Source organism: Protopterus annectens, chromosome 6.part0 (genome assembly GCF_019279795.1).
Source record: "Protopterus annectens isolate FY-2018-M chromosome 6.part0, PAN1.0, whole genome shotgun sequence".
Classification (NCBI taxonomy): Eukaryota; Metazoa; Chordata; order Ceratodontiformes; family Protopteridae; genus Protopterus; species Protopterus annectens.
In genome coordinates this window covers 1,996,994,284-1,997,012,214 of record NC_056737.1, presented here as the reverse complement: position 1 = coordinate 1,997,012,214, position 17,931 = coordinate 1,996,994,284, and the positions used below count along the sequence as shown (strand labels likewise).

Below are 17,931 nucleotides of genomic sequence, written 5' to 3'. Positions count from 1 at the left end.
GGCAGCCCTCGGTCGGCCAGAATCCCAAAGTCTGGATCCGGCATCAGCTGTTCAATCATATGCCCCCTGACGTCAGAGCGCCAGGAGTACAAAGCTGATCCGACGACATCTTCTCCAGTCTTTCTTGCCATGTGGTGATAGCAGTTCGCAAGTGCCGGTCGGCTGACTCCTGACGATTTTTTCTGATAAACTTCAGTCCGAAGACTTTCTTCTCCACTCAAAGCTAAGTACCCCGTTGGGGAAACTTTTTCTTGCTCCAGTCCGATGTCAGAAAAAGTTAATAATTGTATTTCATGTGGGAAGCAAATACCTCATAAGGATTTTCATTCTTACTGTATTCCTTGCTTAGGCTCTGACCACGACGTAGCTAGTTGTCAGTTTTGTGCTAGATTCAATCAACGTACAATTAAACGAAGGTATGATTTTGCTTTTCATTACTTCGGTAGGCGCTTTAACTACAAAATGTCGTCTGATACGGTTCCGGCTGCCGGAGTTCACAAACGTCGCAAGGATAAAGACAGGCCTCCGAGGTCCAAATCTGATGATAGTGCACAAGCGGAGCCAGCTTCAGGTTCGGCCGTCATCAGTGAGGCGCTTTTGCAGCCCCTGTCGTCGGCCATTTCAGAACCGATGGCCGAAACGGACTCTCATGAGGAGCCAACCAGGCCTTTAAATATTTCTATTGCAGGACCTTCGGACAATGCTCTTTCGGATGGGTCCGGAGCCGCTGTGCAGGTACCGGCTTCTGAAGGGGTTTTCAGGCCTACTCAGCTTCTAATAAAGGCAAAGGCAAAGACTCCTAAATCAAAGACTGCAACACAGGCCTCTTCTGAACCGGCTCCCAAGTCACAGAAACAGTTACTCAAGATGGCGGAGGATTTACTTACTATGATTAGGGGTTCACATCCCCCTCCAGATAAAAGGCCAAGGCAGGATGTTTATTATGATTCCTCTGATCAGGCTTCTGTTTCTTCAATTTCTTCTTCTGACCAGGAATATTCTTTCCCTCCTTATGAGGATTCTGATGCTGAGGAATCAATTCCTTCAGCTTCTCCCCCTGAGGATTTCTCTTTTGGGGAAACTTTGCATGAAATGAGGGAACATTTCCACTGGGAAGGACAGGAGTATTCGGAATCTAAGAAAAGACTAAGGGATTTTCTTCTTCTTCCCCAACATAGACCCCTGGCTATTCCTCCTGTTTTGGATATTGTGGATGATGCTTTTTCGGAGGCTAACTTAACCCCTGACTCTCTTCCTCCTGCTCCTGTTTAGCCTGATGGATATTACAGGGTTCCTGATTCTCACCAGTTTTTATACAACGAACCCTTCTGCTGACCCTGAAACCATTTCTCAGGGTCCTAAGGGAGTTAAGGCCACTTCTGCCAAAAATCCCATTCCCACTGAAAAGGATTCTAGATCCTTAGAAAGATGGGGCAAAAAAGTGTACACTACTACTTTGTCCATTAGAGCTATAAACTGTCAGTTTCATATGCTGAAATACCAGCAATTTCTCTTGTCTGTTTTAAAACAAAAGCTTACTTCCATTTCTGCCTGTGCAGATGATAAGTAATTACATGACTTACTGCATGCCACTGAACAAGTTGGGAAGCATGGTTTACACTGTGGATTTGATGCCTTGGAGGCTTCTTGTAGGGCTGCTACCTCCGGCACAGTCATTAGAAGGCATGCATGGCTAAAGGAACAAAATTTGCCAGAACAAGTAAAAGCTAAATTATTGGATGCTCCTGCTCAGCAGAATGTTTTGTTTGGATCAAAAGCTGAAGAGGTGATTAAAAAGATGGAGGATAAGGCGAAATCCATGCAAACAGTTAAAGATTTCTTACAAGTACAGCCACCAAGATTTAGCAGGAATTGGCCTTTTAAAATTGGTCCTTTCCCACTTCAGACAGGCCTCAGAGGGGTAGATATAGACTCTCCAGAGGAAGGCCTCAAACACAAGCTTCTTATAGATCAAGACAGTGGACTGCTTCCACCCCTAGGGGAGGAGAGGACAGGTCACAACCTCATAGCAAACCAACTCAATGACTCCCTCTGTTGGGCTGCAGGAACTTCTTGCCTGGAAGCCCCACTTGGAGGAAAACTCTCTCTTTTTTATCAAGATTGGACTCGTATAACCCAAGACAAGTGGGTTCTGGATGTGGTTTTAAGAGGTTACAAATTCCATTTTCATACCCTGCCAAGGCCAAGTGGATGGCCAGACCTTCCAAAACATCAATGGACAGAGGCCTTAAACCAGGTGGAAGCTCTTTTGGCTATGAAAGCCATAGAACTGGTTCCACTTTCAGAGATGGGACAAGGTTTTTACTCAAGGCTTTTTCTAGTCCCCAGGAATCAAAACTCATGGAGACCCATTCTGGATCTGTCAGTCTTGAACACCTTTCTAGAGATTCCAAAATTCAAGATGCTTACTCTACAGCAGCTACTTCCAATGCTGTCCAAGGATGCATGGATGGTAATTTTGGATTTAAAGGAGGCATATTTACACATTCCCATCAGGCAAGAATGCAGAAAATACCTCGGGTTCAAGGCCGGATCGAGGTACTTTCAATTCTCTGCGCTGCCCTTTGGATTGTCCACTGCGCCCAGGGTCTTCACCAAATGCCTGGCTTCAGTAGTAGCTTACTGCAGACTCCAGGGAATTCAAATTTACCCTTATCTGGATGATTGTCTAATTGAGGCAGACAGCAAGGATGTCTTACTCCAGCATCTAGAATTTGTACAGAACCTCCTCAAGTTCCTGGGATTCTCTGTAAACATAAAAAAGTCAAATTTGACACCATCACAACAGATAACTTTTCTGGGTGCTCTTCTAAACACCACAACCCAGATGACATTTCTGACATCCGAAAAACAATTACAGCTGGCTTCAACTTTCAAAACCTTGGCAACTTTAACTCGGCTATCTGCAAGGAGATTCCTGCAGGCTTTGGGTTACATGGCCTCCTGCATCCTTCTCGTTCCATATGCAAGACTACACATGAGGAAAATTCAGTGGTACCTAAAAAGTGTATGGTCTCAGCATTTCCACAGTTTAGACATACTGATCTCCGTCCTGCCTTGCCTTCAAAAGGAATTTCTTTGGTGGTCCAGGGCATGTGCTCTAAACAAAGGGAAACCCTTCTGTCTACCTCCTGCCACTCAGATTCTAACCACGGATGCCTCGGATTATGCTTGGGGAGCCCATTTTCAGGGCAACTGTCTGCAGGGCCTTTGGACAAAGGAGCAGAAGCACCTGCATATCAATTTAAAGGAAATGTTAGCCGTTCAGAAAGCTCTAATGGCCTTCAGGAATCTTCTACAACCAGGACAACTACTAATATGGACAGACAATACCACAGTTATGTGGTACATAAACAAGCAAGGGGGGTCTCATTCCTACCCCCTTTGCAGACTAGCCATGGATCTATGGAACACAGCTGTAGCTTGCAGTCTGGATCTTCAAGCTCAGTTTCTACCAGGGAAGTAAAACTTCCTGGCAGACAGTCTGAGCAGAAACCTTTCGGATCCACACGAGTGGATGCTGGACACCAAAATATTCAGGATGATAACAGCAGTCTGGGGATGTCCTCACATAGACCTCTTTGCATCCCATCTCAATTATCAACTACAGAATTTTTGCACCAGGACTTTCCATAAAGAAGCTTGGAAAGTGGATGCCCTATCATTCAGTTGGAGGAACCTCTCGGGATATGCCTTTCCGCCTCTTCCTCTTCTTCCACGGGTCTTATTAAAGATAAAACAGGACAAGCCCAAGATGATAATCTTGCTGGCCCCAAATTGGCCTCGACAGTTTTGGTACCCAACTGTAAAAAACTTATGTCTGGAGCCCCCTTGGGTTTTACCTCAATCTCCGAACCTTCTGTCCCCACATCAGGGTCAAGATCTACACTCACATGTCAGAACTCTCAGCCTGGCGGCCTGGTTAATCCAGGGCCTTTGATTTCTTCTTTCCTACCCAAGCAGGTTATGGATGTCATTTTAGAAGCCAGACGTCCTAGCACTAGAAAATCTTATGCAGGAAAATGGAAAAGATTTTGCTCCTGGATGCAGGCTCAGGATTCTGATCCTCTTCTTCTGAACATTCCTTTAATTTTACTTTACTTGACAGATTTCTTACATAAAGGTCTCTCTTTCTCTTCCATTAAGATACATGCCTCTGCTATTTCTGCTCATTATAATACAGACCCTCCAATCTTTTCCCACCAGCTCATGAGACAGTTTCTCAGAGGAGCTAAGAACTTAAGACCTCCTAGATCTCCTCGCGTTCCTGCTTGGGATCTCAACTATGTTTTGGAAAAACTAACCTTGCCTCCTTTTGAGCCTGCTGCCTCTTCTGACATCAAGTTTTTATCTTTGAAGACAGCTATCCTGTTAGCCCTAACCTCTGCCAGGAGAGTTTCAGAGTTACAAGCTCTTATGGCTGTGGAACCTTATATTATTTTTCATCAAGACAGGGAGTCTTTGAGGACTAATCCTACCTTCGTGCCTAAGGTGGTTTCCAAAGTGGCTTTAAATCAAACTACCCACTTGCCAACTTTTTTTCCCCACTCCTCAAAATAAAGGGGAAAGGATCTTACATTCCTTGGATGTACACAGACAACTACGTTTTTACCTGGACAGAACCAAGGACATCAGAAAATCAGAACAATTGTTTGTTTCTTATGCTTCAAGTTCCCAAGGTAAAGCCATTTCAAAACAGACCATTTCTAAATGGATTACTCATGGAATCAGATTTTGTTATTCACACCATGGAAAGCAAATCCCAGGGAGTATACGGACTCATTCCACCAGAGCTGCTGCCACTTCTGCGGCCTTCCTCAGGGGAGTTCCTACCAAAGACATTTTGGAAGCTGCAACTTGGAGTTCAGTGCATACTTTTTCTAAGCACTACAATCTACCTCTCTACTCTAAGTCTAGGGCAGGCTTTGCCTCTGCAGTCTTGCAGGGCCTTTTAGCCGCCCCTTCTTCTTTATGACCACCTCCCTTTCAGCTTTGGGATTCTACCCTACAGTCATGACTGCAACAGTGAAACACGATGAACATACTACAGTTGTGTACACCTACCATAAATGTAGATGTTCGAGTGTCTTCACTGTTACAGTCTGGGTTTCCCTCTCTCCTGTCCCCTCTTATTTTTACTTTTGTGTAATTCCTTTTTTCACCATTCTTCTGAGGTGTATTTGCAAAGGATATGGGACCTTTCTCATTTTGGGACTCCTGACATGTGGGGCAAGAAAAACTGGAGAAGATGGCATCGGCTGTCAGCTTTGTACTCCTGGCGCTCTGACGTCAGGGAGCATGGTTGAACAGCCGACGCTGGACCCAGACTTTGGGATTCTGGCCGACCAAGGGCTGCCTGCCGGCAGGGGAGAACCGGACAGTCATGACTGCAACAGTGAAGACACTCTTAACATCTACATTTATGGTAGGTGTACACAACTGTACTTTCTCCAAGCTCGTGCAAACAGAAAAGCACAGCAGCACAGAAACAAGTACACAAATACAACAAGATTAACAATAACAGTGACCAAGCCAACACAAGGTACAGAAGTATCCGTCAAAAATGCACAATCCTACAGACTACAGCAATCTACTTTGTCCACAGTGTATCCTGTAATGTATCCTGTAGTTCTGAAAATATTTTTTCCTGCTACCTTCAACTCCCCTTAAGCAGTAACTATGGTGTTAGAACTACACCACAGAAGGGGTGTGTTTAAGGAGCCTACTGAGGTAGATAGGGCAGTAGATGGCCACAAAGGGCACCAGATAGATGGGAGGCAGGGAAAGATGTTTTCACTATTTATTTAGGAGAAATTCAGCCCCGAGGTCCAAAGCTGATGCCGTGCAGGAACAGCACCAATGGGAGCAAGGAAAGATACTCTCGCTATTTAGGAGATATCCGTCCCCGAAGGCCAAAGCTGATGCCACACAGGAACAGCACCGAAAGCAAGTAGAAAGGACAAATGCACAGTAAGCCTCACAGTTATGTATTTAAAGTACTAGGAGGTGTCGTATATAAGTTTCTATTGACTTGGGTGTACATCTGAGTGGTAAATGTGATTTTATTAAGAGTGACTGGGCACTGATGACACTGTAATTTTTTTCAGCAATCAATTTTACATTTTGTCAGTAGAGTTCACTTTAAACCCCAAGGGAAAAGTCGCGTGTAAGTGGGTATCTTTTGTGATAGAAGGCGATTTAACTACTTTGTGAAAGACTCAGTGGCATGTGGCAATGTATGGAACTGTTTTCCCTCTGCTGGACTTAAAAATTTTATGTCCCAGTGTGAAGGATATGTAAACTGTGCACAGAGTTATGCTAATGAAGTAGAATTCTGGCAAGGGACTGCATTGGAGGACTTTAGTGGCATTATGAAGGTGTTTTTAGAACTGCTTTATTTTGGGTGAGTATAATACTTTGAGATAGTGGCTAAATGTATATATATTACAGTCTGTGTACCTCTTTACAGCTGACTTTTAGTATGCGAATGGTGTGATGAATTATTTTAAACTTAAGAAGTGCATTTGAGTAATAATAAAGTCACCGGGGAAGCTCGCCCTGAGTTAGTCTTGGCAGTAGCTAAAAGTTACCCATCTGAGAGGTGGATAGAGACTCTAGAGTGGTTCACCAATTAGAACAAGGGCAGAACATGGTTATTCATGTATATCGTTGGAGGGGGCATATCTCACCTGTAGGAATACAGAAGGATGATACGCAGGGTAGATCTATAGCAGATAAGTAGTTACAGGAAGAGACTGGGTTTACGTTTTGGGATCAAATGACTGATAAAGGCAAGTATTGTATTGGGATGAAATTAAGAGCACATCTAGCTTTACTGTATAAGCTAAAGCGACTGTACCAGGAATTAGAGATCAAAGACTCCCCTAGTTAACAGAAGACCCTGGTGTACCAAGCAGAGATTGATTGGCTAAGAGCTGTAAGACAGAACGAGGTTAAACAAGTACAGATATGATTCTGATATCAAAGGCTGATAGCTATGGATAGACAAGATGGAGAGAGACTAAGGAGGAGTTGTGAGAATTTGCACAAACTTGAACTAAGAGAACAGCACTGGCAAGAGATGTACCTCCTCCTTGGTATGGCACAGAGAATGTGTTAAGTTCCTCATTTTCTATGGAAGTATCTATACAAATACTTCAACACTCCTGTGAAACTAGCAGCAAATTTTCCATCACATTCTGGAATGTATTGGAGGTGTTAGCAGGGAACTGTTTGGGACTGGGAAAATATATTTTTGGAATGTGATGGTTTACAGCAATTGAAATAATTTCTGCAGGTTATAGTAAAGGGATTGACAGAGACTAGATTAACAGTAGAGACAAAAAAATTGCTACTGGGATACTGGAAGGATGTAGATCTGTTGTATACCAAAAGGAATTTAGTTATTGTAACACTTGCTACCAAGACATCTATTACAAAATGGTGGAAGCATTCTAAGAGGCCAGGAGAACAAGACCTAATCAGACTGCTGGAGGAGATGAGAGAGCACCTTTTTTGGAGGCAAGGGGGAGAGAACAATGGAAGGCTGTAGAGGGGAATGTGAGCCCGTTAAATTATGTTTTTTTAGGGATGGAGAAGTCTTCAACTAATAGAGTGAGTATTTGATTGTGGATTTCTGTTCTTAATGCTCTTTTTATACCAGTTGTTACTTGGGTACATAACTGTCAACCAATAGGGGACAAATCTCAACAGAAATGGGAACAAATCCAGAATTAATCAGCAACAGTTTTAAAATAGTAGTACTATTAACTGGAGATGTTGGAAAAATAAAAAACTGTGAATTAATATACATTTTCTGAACTAAATAAAGTCTATAATTCTAATTTGTTATTATTTATTGAGTGCAATTCACCACCTTTTCTTCAACTGTCACCAGTTTTTAAGAGGGACATAACTAAAATTTGAGTCAAAATCCGGGACAATTTAGAGAAGTGCTTCTGTACGTTTATGTGATGTTTCCCTCTCTGTTTCTTTCTTTTTTAATACTAATTCTGCAAATAGTTGTGCACTCAGTTTCAAGTAATCATTTTTTCATACAATAGCATAGGATGTTTTCCTTGAGCTAACTGGATTTAATTTAACTTTAGTGTTTCTTATGATTCCTGAATTCAGAAGGCTGTGAATTATTGGTATTGGGCTTTTGTCTGTTTTGGTTGGGGTTATTGGAATAAACAGACTTTTGGAATTGGAAAGCTTAGGCTTAGCTGCCGATATATATTTGACTGCGTAACGCATGTGAAATGCAGTATTAATTTGTGTGATAAAATATTATCTGAAGTAGTTTACTTCATTTGATGTTCAACCTGTGGGATACCGGATCCATATCGGATCCAAGCCGGCAACTTTACTAGCATCTGCTCTGAACTCCAAGCTCCTCCCCTTACCCATAATACACCTCCACTACCTTCCAGCCCCCAGATCTCATTTGCCACAGCTAGCTGAAGCATCATGATCTCCAGAGCTCCGAGTTGTAAGTGGGTTTAAAGTGTCTTTTTCTCCTTTACTATAGTTAGGTTAGTGATAGTGTAGGTTCCCCTTCTCCTCCCCTTGCTTGGTGTGTCGAATTATCTTTCTTTAGAGTTGTTTAGCTTAGTTTTAGTAGTTTGTCAGTGTGTTGACAGGGACGGCTTGCACCTGTCACCACTGGGCTTCCGGATATTGGCTAAGGCTCTTGCCACCCCCATAGTGCCTTTTTTAGGCAAGGCTCAAAAGACAAACCCACCTCCTTAGAAAACAAAAATGGAAAAAAACTAAGGGTAATGCTGCTCATCGCCAGATGTCTAAATCTCAAAATGCAGGCACTCGAGGCACTCCTTAGTATGGAGAACATCGACGTCTGTGCAGTAACTGAAACCTGGTTCAAGGCTCCTGAGAGCACCCCAGCACTACCAGGCTATACCTCGTATCATGCTTTTTGGCCCCAAAACCCGGGCCGAACCACAAAGGGAGGGGGAGTGTCCATATTCATCAAGGACACCAACACCTCCAGGTTAGTAGCAACACATGAAGCATCGGAGACCATACAGGTGCAACTAACCATAGGCAAAACTGCTATACAACTGGTAGCATGTTACAGACCACCCTCCCAAACTCAGGAACCCCACTCAGCATTCCTGAAGACATTGGAGGATATGAATGTATCACAAAATACCATCATACTGGGAGACTTCAACTACCCTAACATAGATTGGGTACATTATTCTAGCCCTAACACCCTAGCCCAAAGGTTCCTGGAATTCATAAATTCAAATGCACTGGAGTAACTAGTCACCTCTCCCACTAGGGGAGATAATATACTAGACCTGATCATCACAAACATGGGGACAAAATGCTCCACACCGGAAGTATACCCCCACTAGTGAGATCTGACCACAAACTAATCACCCTGGATATACATATCCCACCTCCACCCCCAGCACAAAAGACCACAGTGAAAAACTTCTCAAAAGCCGACTTCACTCTTCTTAAGACTGAGATGGTATCCTTTAAGCCCACTGGGCCAGTGGAAACCACATCCCACAATGCTGAATCCTTCACAAATGCTTTCTATGGACATCTCCAAGAATGCATGGATCATGCAATCCCAAATAAATCCAAGACCCTCTCCACCAAAGGCAAGCGTCCTGTCTGGTGGACCTCAGCTATTAACAAATTGTATAACAAAAGAAGGAAGCTACTGCACGACAGAGCAAAATCCCATAAAGGGAAGACATCTCTGATCAACACTAGCAGAAAACTACGTTCTCTCATAAAAACATCCAAGGTCAACTTTGAGAGAAAAATCGCTAAGGACACTAAAGGTAACCACAAAGCCTTCTTCAGCTATGTTAGAAACCTGGGTGGAAACCCTCAGATATGCTCAGAGTTAGTTCACAATGACAAAAAATACACTGAACCCACAGACATTGCCAACATTCTGGCAGACAGGTTCAGTGCAAATTTCTCCCCTCCCTCACCCCCAAAAGAAGAAATACTTATCCCAGCTGAATGTAATCTCCCTGTCATCTCAGATGTCCAGGTGAGAGCCACCCTCAGCAAAGCTAAAAACACAGCATCAATGGGATCTGACTGTATCCCGGGTTGCGTGCTACGTGAACTCCAAGAGGAGCTAAACCCGCACATAAAAATGCTATTTAACCTTAGCCTTACTACAGGATATGTACCTGAACATTGGCGTACAGCAACAGTGGTCCCACTCCACAAAGGGGGTACCTCTACAGACCCTGGGAACTACCCAAGCTTAACCAGCCTGGTCTGCAAAGCTATGGAAAGAATCCTCATGGAACTCATAAACAGAGACAATGGGGACCCACAGACACTTGATTGACACCCAGTTCGGCTTTGTAAAGGGCAGATCCTGCCTTTTGAACCTGGTTGACTTTTTTGAAACTGTCACTAGAGCCATTGATGAGGGCAAAGCAGTCCATACAGCCTACCTGGACTTGGCTAAGGCATTCGACACAATACCCCACTCAGGCATCATAGATAAGCTGAACAGCTTAAATGTAAACCCTTATGTCACTAGATGGGTTGCAAACTGGCTAAAGGACAGAACCCATAAAGTCAAAATCGCTGGAGCCATGTCAGACTCAAAGCCAGTCACAAGTGGTGTCCCACAGGGATCTGTCCTGGGACCCCTCTTGTTCGGCATTAATTTCTCAGATGTTAAAGCAAACATGGGAGGGTTGTGGCTGACAAAGTTCGCAGATGACTGCAAACTAGGCGCCATAGTCGATACACTAGCTGACACACACATCCTACAAAAAGGCCTCACAGAAATGGACATCTGGTGCTGGAGTCATGGCCTTAAACTAAATGCCAAAAAATGTATAGTCATCCCCTTTGGGAAAAACAAAGTACCCACAAATTATCACATAGACAGTAACCCAGTGAGTACGGAAAAAATAATCTGAGACCTAGGGACCCAAGTCGACAGCGACCTCCCATTTGACACCCACGTTGCCAAAGTGGTTAGAAAGACATTCTACCTTGCACACCTTATCATGAAGGGATTCACATCCAGATCCAAGGATGTCATTGTACCCCTATACTCCTTCCTCATCAGACCCATGATTGAGTACAATGCTCCATTTGGTATGTACCTCACCCGGCACTTGCAGCAGCTGGAGAGACCACAAAATTACCTCACCAAGAGGATCAAGGGTCTCCAACATATGTCTTATTCTGCTAGACTAAAGAAACTCCAGCTCTATTCAGTAGCATACCGCCTGCTCAGAGGTGATCTGTGCCTGACGTACAAGGCCATGTCCAATCAGGAACTGATGGACATGCTCCACCTCAAAAAATCCAAATCCATCAGAACTACGAGAGCTAAAGACTTCAACCTCAGCACAAGTATGAATAGGACATGTTGGAGGGGATAGATTCATAACCCAGAGGCTTCCCATGCTCTGGAACAGAACCCCAGTTCATGTTAGGCAGAGCCCCTCACTGACTCTCTTCAAGAGAAATCTTGAGTGGATGGGAGATCGTAAGTTTACCCCAGGGGTCATCTCTGTGTCACTAATAGACAGGGGCACAGTAAACTAATTCTATTATATAAGGGGACCTTCACTGTGTCACTACTAGACAGAGGCACAGTATTCTAAATCTATTTCATGGGGTGGCGAAAGCCACATCACTATGGCTAGGCTTACAAATGCCCCAGGGCAGATAGCCTAGTACTAAACTATGAAACTATGTTGCTTCCCCTTCCCCCTCTCAGTGTGTTCTGAGAGTGTGAATGTGGGGAGTGGTGTGTTCAGTGAGAAAAAAATACTTCTTTAATTGTTGTTTTTTCCACTGTTGTGATGGCTGATAAGCCCATATTTAAAAGATGCACTGAGTGTGGCCATAACTTGTCCCCTGCAGATGGCCACACACTTTGTGTAATGTGCTTGGGAGTGGCCCACCTTAGTGCAGACTGCACTATGTGCGCAGGTTTTAACCCACGCGCCATTAAGGACAGGAAGGCGAAGTTGGCCCTGAAAGGCCTTCTTCCCTCTTCTGAGGCAGTTGCTTTGTCTTCGGCTTTGGTCACAGCTGCTGCTGTGGCCGCCTCTCCTTCTCTTGCCCTTGCTTCTCCTCCCTTCCAGGCTGGGACTTAACTTCCCATGTCAAAGCCTGTGGAAGTGGAGCAGAATGAACCTCCTCAAGACCAAGGACTGAGAAACGCAAGAGATCTCCGGACCTCCCTTCACCAGTTAAGACTCCTAGGATCCGTGACTCCCCTTGGCTCTGATCTCCGAGGTTTTCCCCGGAGCCGGAGGAGACGCACTCTACTTCTAGGGGCTCGGTGCCCCGACCTGCAAGGTCTGAGTCCGTGGCATCGTCTAGGTCCACCCTGTCTTTATCTTTAGTCAACAGGGATAAAATGATGAGGAGGTTCATTCGTACACAAATCCAGATGGGGGTCTTGCCAGGCCCCACTCCATGGGGAGCATGCTTCCTTTTATCTAACCGATTTCTCCTTCTCCGATCTGTCCACCGGGTTCAGAGTACTTTGATCCGAGGATGACTTTAGTCAGGGGGTCGTCGCCAACAGTACCTGCTTCCTCGATGTCGACAGCTGCCTGGAACATGTTGGATCTTACCAGCTCGGATCCGAATTGCTCTCTGGGTGTCTGATCCGAGGGAGTGGAACTTTTTTTCATCGGCTCCGCCTTTGTCAGGCCTGACAAGATTCTGAGTGCTCTGTCGGATAGGCCAGCATGGAACAAGAGCTCCCCTGTAGACGCCATGGTGGTAGCAGCGGCCACAAAGAAGAAACTAGCCCAGGAGAGTTCCTCAGTTCATCCTCCTGACCGAGAGTCACGGATGATGGACTGCTTATGGAAGTGGGTTTACGTTTCAGCTGCCTTCACCATTAGGGTGCTGAACTACCTGGCCCATGTCACGAGACTCCAACACGACCTGGTCAAGGAGCTGGAGGAGTCTCCCCCTAAGTCCATGTCGCAGGAGGACATGGACTTGTTCTCCATGAGGATGGCCACTTTGAAAGCTGTCTCCAACACGTCCATGTGACTCCTTTCACACGCTACTGAAGGAGCGGCTAGGTCAGCTGGGTCTGGCATGTCCATGAGGTGCCACGCCTGGCTCAGACTATGTCAATTCACGGAACCTTTCAAGGCATCCTTTGCCAATGCCCCTTATGACAGCTCTACTCTTTTTGGTAAGACTGTCAAAGAGACTTTAGTCCAGAGTGAGAAGGATGGGAAGACACTATCTGTCATCGGGATCCACTTCTCAAACCCTCAAAGGTCCTTTTCCCAGAACCAGAGAGGGCAAAAGAAGATGTGGTTCCAGAACTCACAGTATTCCTGGGACACTCAGAGCTTTTCTTCCCTCAGAGGCAGAGGGGGATAGGATGAACGCCGGCCCAGAGGCAGAGGGGTTCTGAGAAATTTTGTGTCTCGAGAGCCTTTCACGGACAGACCTGGACAGCAACGCCTGGAGGCAGTTGGGGGAAGATTGTCCCCGGGGAAGATTGTCCTTGCACCTGGCAGCATGGGAGTCCATAACATCAGACCACTGGGTGCTTCAGATCATATCCAGAGGATACTCTGTCCCCTTTGTGGGTCCCCTCAAATCTCCCAAACACCTCCCAGACGTTACCACCCATGCAAACCTAGGCGGCAGCACAGGAAATTTCCAAGCTGCTACAAAAACAAGGCATCGAGACGCCCCCCCCCCCCCCCCCGATCAGTCCGGATCGGGCTTCTACTCCAGGTTCTTTTTGGTGCCAAAGATAAAGGGGGACTTAAGGCCCATTCTGGACCTATCTGCCCTGCATCTGTCAGTTTCCAAAGAGAAGTTCTGGATGGTCACACTATAGTCTATCATGCCATACTTGCATGTGCTCCGTTAGACCTCAAGGATGCTTACTATCACATAAAAATGCACAGAAGCTCCAGGAGGTTCTGCCGCGTCCTGCTAGGAGTCGATCATTACCAATTTCGAGCCCTAGCCTTTTGTCTCACCACAGCCCCCAAGGTGTTCACCAAAGTGATGGCGGTGGTAGCGGCTCACCTGAGGCTTCAGGGGATTCAGGTCTATCTGTACCTGGACGATTGGCTCCTCATTGCTCCCACCAGGCATCTACTCTTCCAAACCAGGGATTATTTCTTGATCCTTGTCCTGCATTTGGGGATCACAATCAAAGCATCCAAATCACTCCTAGATCCTGTACAGGTGATAGACTACATTGGTGCAAGGATAGATACTTTACAGTGCAATATCTTCCTGACCTCAGAGAGAGTTCAAAACCTGAGGATACATGTCTCTCTAATCTACCAGTCTCATCTTCCAATGGCAGAATTGGTGTTGAGGGCCTTAGGTTCAGTGGCGGTGACCGTAACGCTTCTCTTGTGTGCCTGGTTACATATAAGAATTCTACAGTGGACACTAGCTGTACAATGGTCCCTGTTGGGACTTCCATTGTTGTGTCCAATACAACTCAGTTGAGTCTGTCGTTCGTCCCTCATATGGTGGATGTGTTCTCCAGACATTTTGGAGGGACAGCCCTTTGTTCCAGCCTCAGCCCATGCCACACTGACCACGGACGCCTCCCAAGTCGGGTGGAGGGGGCATTGTTCGGGCAGGACAGTCTAAGGCCTGTGGTCCCCTGTAGAGACCAGCTTGAACATAAATGTTCTAGAGATGAGGGCGGTCCTTTTAGTGTTGCAGGCCCTTCATGCCTTTCTTCCTCTGGGAACTATTGCAGTTCAGTCAGACAACATGTCAGTGGTCTGGTATATCAACAAATAGGGATGGACTAGATCTTACCACCTTTGTCGTGCGGCCATGAGAGTGTGGGAATGGGAGATCTCCACCGGTCGTTTTCTCATCGCAACGCACATTCCGGGGATGGTCCAACATACTAGCAGACAGGTTAAGTCAGACTATTCTGATGCCTTATGAGTGGTCTCTGAATCTTTCAGTAGTGGAACAGATCTTCCTCGAGTGGGGTCAGCCTTGCAGTGTGAAGTGCAATGAGTTTTTTCGCTCTGAACCCCCTGCTGGGGGAGTACCCCCAGAGATGTTCTAGTCCATGCTTGGCCTCCTGGTCTTCTGTATGCTTACCCTCCAGTACCTCTTATTCCGAGGTTTCTACAAAAAGCTCGTCTACTGGGGAGCAAAGTGATCCTCATTGCCCCATTTTGGCCTTGCCAGGTATGGTATCCCTTCCTTTGGTCTCACCTTCTGGCTCCACCTTGGATCCCATTCAGGATCTGATTTCACACCCTTCGTGGGTTTCTCGTCCAATCTAGGCAGTTTGAAGCTCACAGCTTGGCTGCTCCAGTTCCCGTGATTGCTAGGACTCTGGGATTATCCTAGTCAGTTAGGTCTATTTTGGTGGCTGCTCATAAGTCTTCTACCAGGAATGTTTATCGCAGCAAATGAAACATTTTTCCCTTTGGGCCTCTCAAAGGAGTTTTGACCCCTTCACGGCTCCTATTTCTGCCATTATTGATTTTCTAGCTGATATTTTTCAACACATAGCTAGTTCTACTGTCAAGGTTCAGTTGGCTGCCATTTCTCATTTTCATATGGGTGAGAATTCTGCCTCTCTAGCCTCCTCCAGGTTGTGTAAATCCTTTAAGGCACTTTTCTGTTATGCCCTCCGGTCAAGAAGCCTGTTCCCCCATGGGATCTTACTATGGTTCTTCAAGCTCTGGTCGCTCCGCCTTTTGAACCTGCTGCAACCACAGATCTAAAATATTTATCTTGGAAAACGGTATTACCTCTGCCAAAAAGGTTTCAGAACTGCAGGCCTTGTCCATCAAAGTTCCTTTTATGATTTTTCATTAAGATAGGGTTTCCCTTCGGACCAATCCATCCTTTCTTCCTAAGGTGGCATCACCAGTTAATATCAGTCAGACCATCAATTTACCTGTTTTCTTTCCTAATTTTTCGAACAAGATGGAATACAAACTCTACCTGCTGGATGTTCATGGACAGTTACGATCCTATTTACACAGGATAAGAAATTTCCGTAAATCTGATCAATTGTTTGTATCCTTCTATAAACCCTTTTTGGGGAAACCTATCTCCAAGGTCACTATTGCTAGATGGATTTCTTCATGCATCCTTCAGGTCTATAAGGACAGAGGCATGTATCCTCCGGGTCAGGTGAGAGCTCATTCCACTAGATCCATGGCTATGTCTGCGGCTTTTTGGTCTAGAGTCTCTTTGGATGATATTTGTTCTGCATCTACTTGGTCCTCATCTCATACATTTATTTCTCATTACAAATTGGATTTGACTTCCAGAAGGAGAGCATCCTTTCATTCCGTGGTGCTCCGGAATATCCTTCTATGAGGGCCACCCAAGAGTTTAGTAGCTGGGGACTCTGTCCCGCAGGTTGAAGACCAAATGAAGTAAACTACTTCAGATAAAGAAATTATGTACTCACCATAACGTTCTGAGTAGTTGTACTTCATTTGTCTTCAACCGTCCCACCCTCCTTCCCCCGGACTTTGGCATATGAACAGCCTACAGGCTGCAGTTATAGGTCACAAGTATTTTTTCAGGTAGGGTTATCAGTATAAGATTCCGCAAACTTGATCCTGGGGGTTGGAAGGTAGTGGATGTGTATTTTGGGTAAGGGGAGGAGCTCAGAGCAGATGCTAGTAAAGTTGCCGGCTCAGATCCGGTATCTCACAGATTGAAGACAAATATAGTAGAACTACTCAAATGGAACGTTATGGTGAGTGTATAACTTTTTTTTTTTTTTTTTTTTTTTTTTTTTATTAAGAGATATGGCAAAAACCAAGGTGTGTGGCATAGATGGATAAGGCCTTGACTGTGTCCTAAGTAATCTGAGTGCAGCTAGTGGCTTGGGTGCTGGAAGAGCCTGGGAGTAGGGGGCAATTGATTCCAGCTTGGACATTCTAGGAGCAAGGTATTGGAGGTTTCGCTCAGCAATTCCCATCATCTGCAGGCAATGAATAGGACCATAGAGACCATGAATGTTAGCTTTGTCCTGGGTGTGTGTGTGTGGGGTGGGGTTAGCTGGGCCTTCCATGGAAATGCAGGTATTCATGTCTGCCACCAAGGAGTTGGCTTAGGACATAAGCAGAAAAAAAATCCAAACAGTTTCCAGTGTGATGGCTGTGTTATCTGCTGTCACCATTTAGGAGACAAACAGGCCAAGAACAGCTATTTCCCTTACTGTAACAAATAGATCAGTAGATTGCAGGTAGTGGAGAGTCAGCATGCAGTGGGGAACCAAAGAAAAAAAAATCTGACAAACTTTCAGCAGATATGGTGATTACTCATTCTTCTAGAGCAGTTTCTGTTTTGTATGTTTTCTTTGAAAATGCTTCCATGGATGATAGTTGCGCAGCTGCAGCCTGGACATACCTGAGTACTTTTGCAAGACACTAAGCTGGATGTGTTCTCCATGTCTAGGTCATCCTTTAAAACTGCAATTTTTTTTGAGCATTTTTTCATGAGGGCCACTTAAGGCTCAAATCTTGGTACTTTTTCTCTAAGTGATGGAGAAGTAACTCCCTATATCTGATCTCAAGCTAGTTAATGAGAGAGTTGTGTTAGCACTTTCATCTCCTTCACAATCCCTACCCTCCTTCCCCAGTCTTGAACCTCACAACACCGTTATTTTGATAAAGGGCTTGGTAGATTTAGTTATTTATTTATTTTTGTAGCGGGGCTAAATTATTCTGGAAAGGTGTGAAGTGCTGTGCTAAGTCCTGCAGTGATGGAGGTAAAACTGCCATCAGAGATCTGTTATTACAGTAAGCAGGTAACTTTTTTGCCCTTTAAGAACTGAGGCATAGGTTTGCAGTATCATACCTTTTCAAATGTGAACTAGCTAAGGGTATTTGTACAGTGAATCAGAGAGGCATTTTCCACATTGTAATAATCTAC

At 45.0% G+C, this 17,931-nt stretch overlaps 1 protein-coding gene across 1 annotated transcript in view; it reads left to right on the top strand.

The window, feature by feature from the left end:
- The window catches only part of AGPS (alkylglycerone phosphate synthase), a 1,624,661-nt gene that overhangs the window by 208,141 nt on the left and 1,398,589 nt on the right, over nt 1-17,931 (top strand). The window lies entirely within an intron of this gene.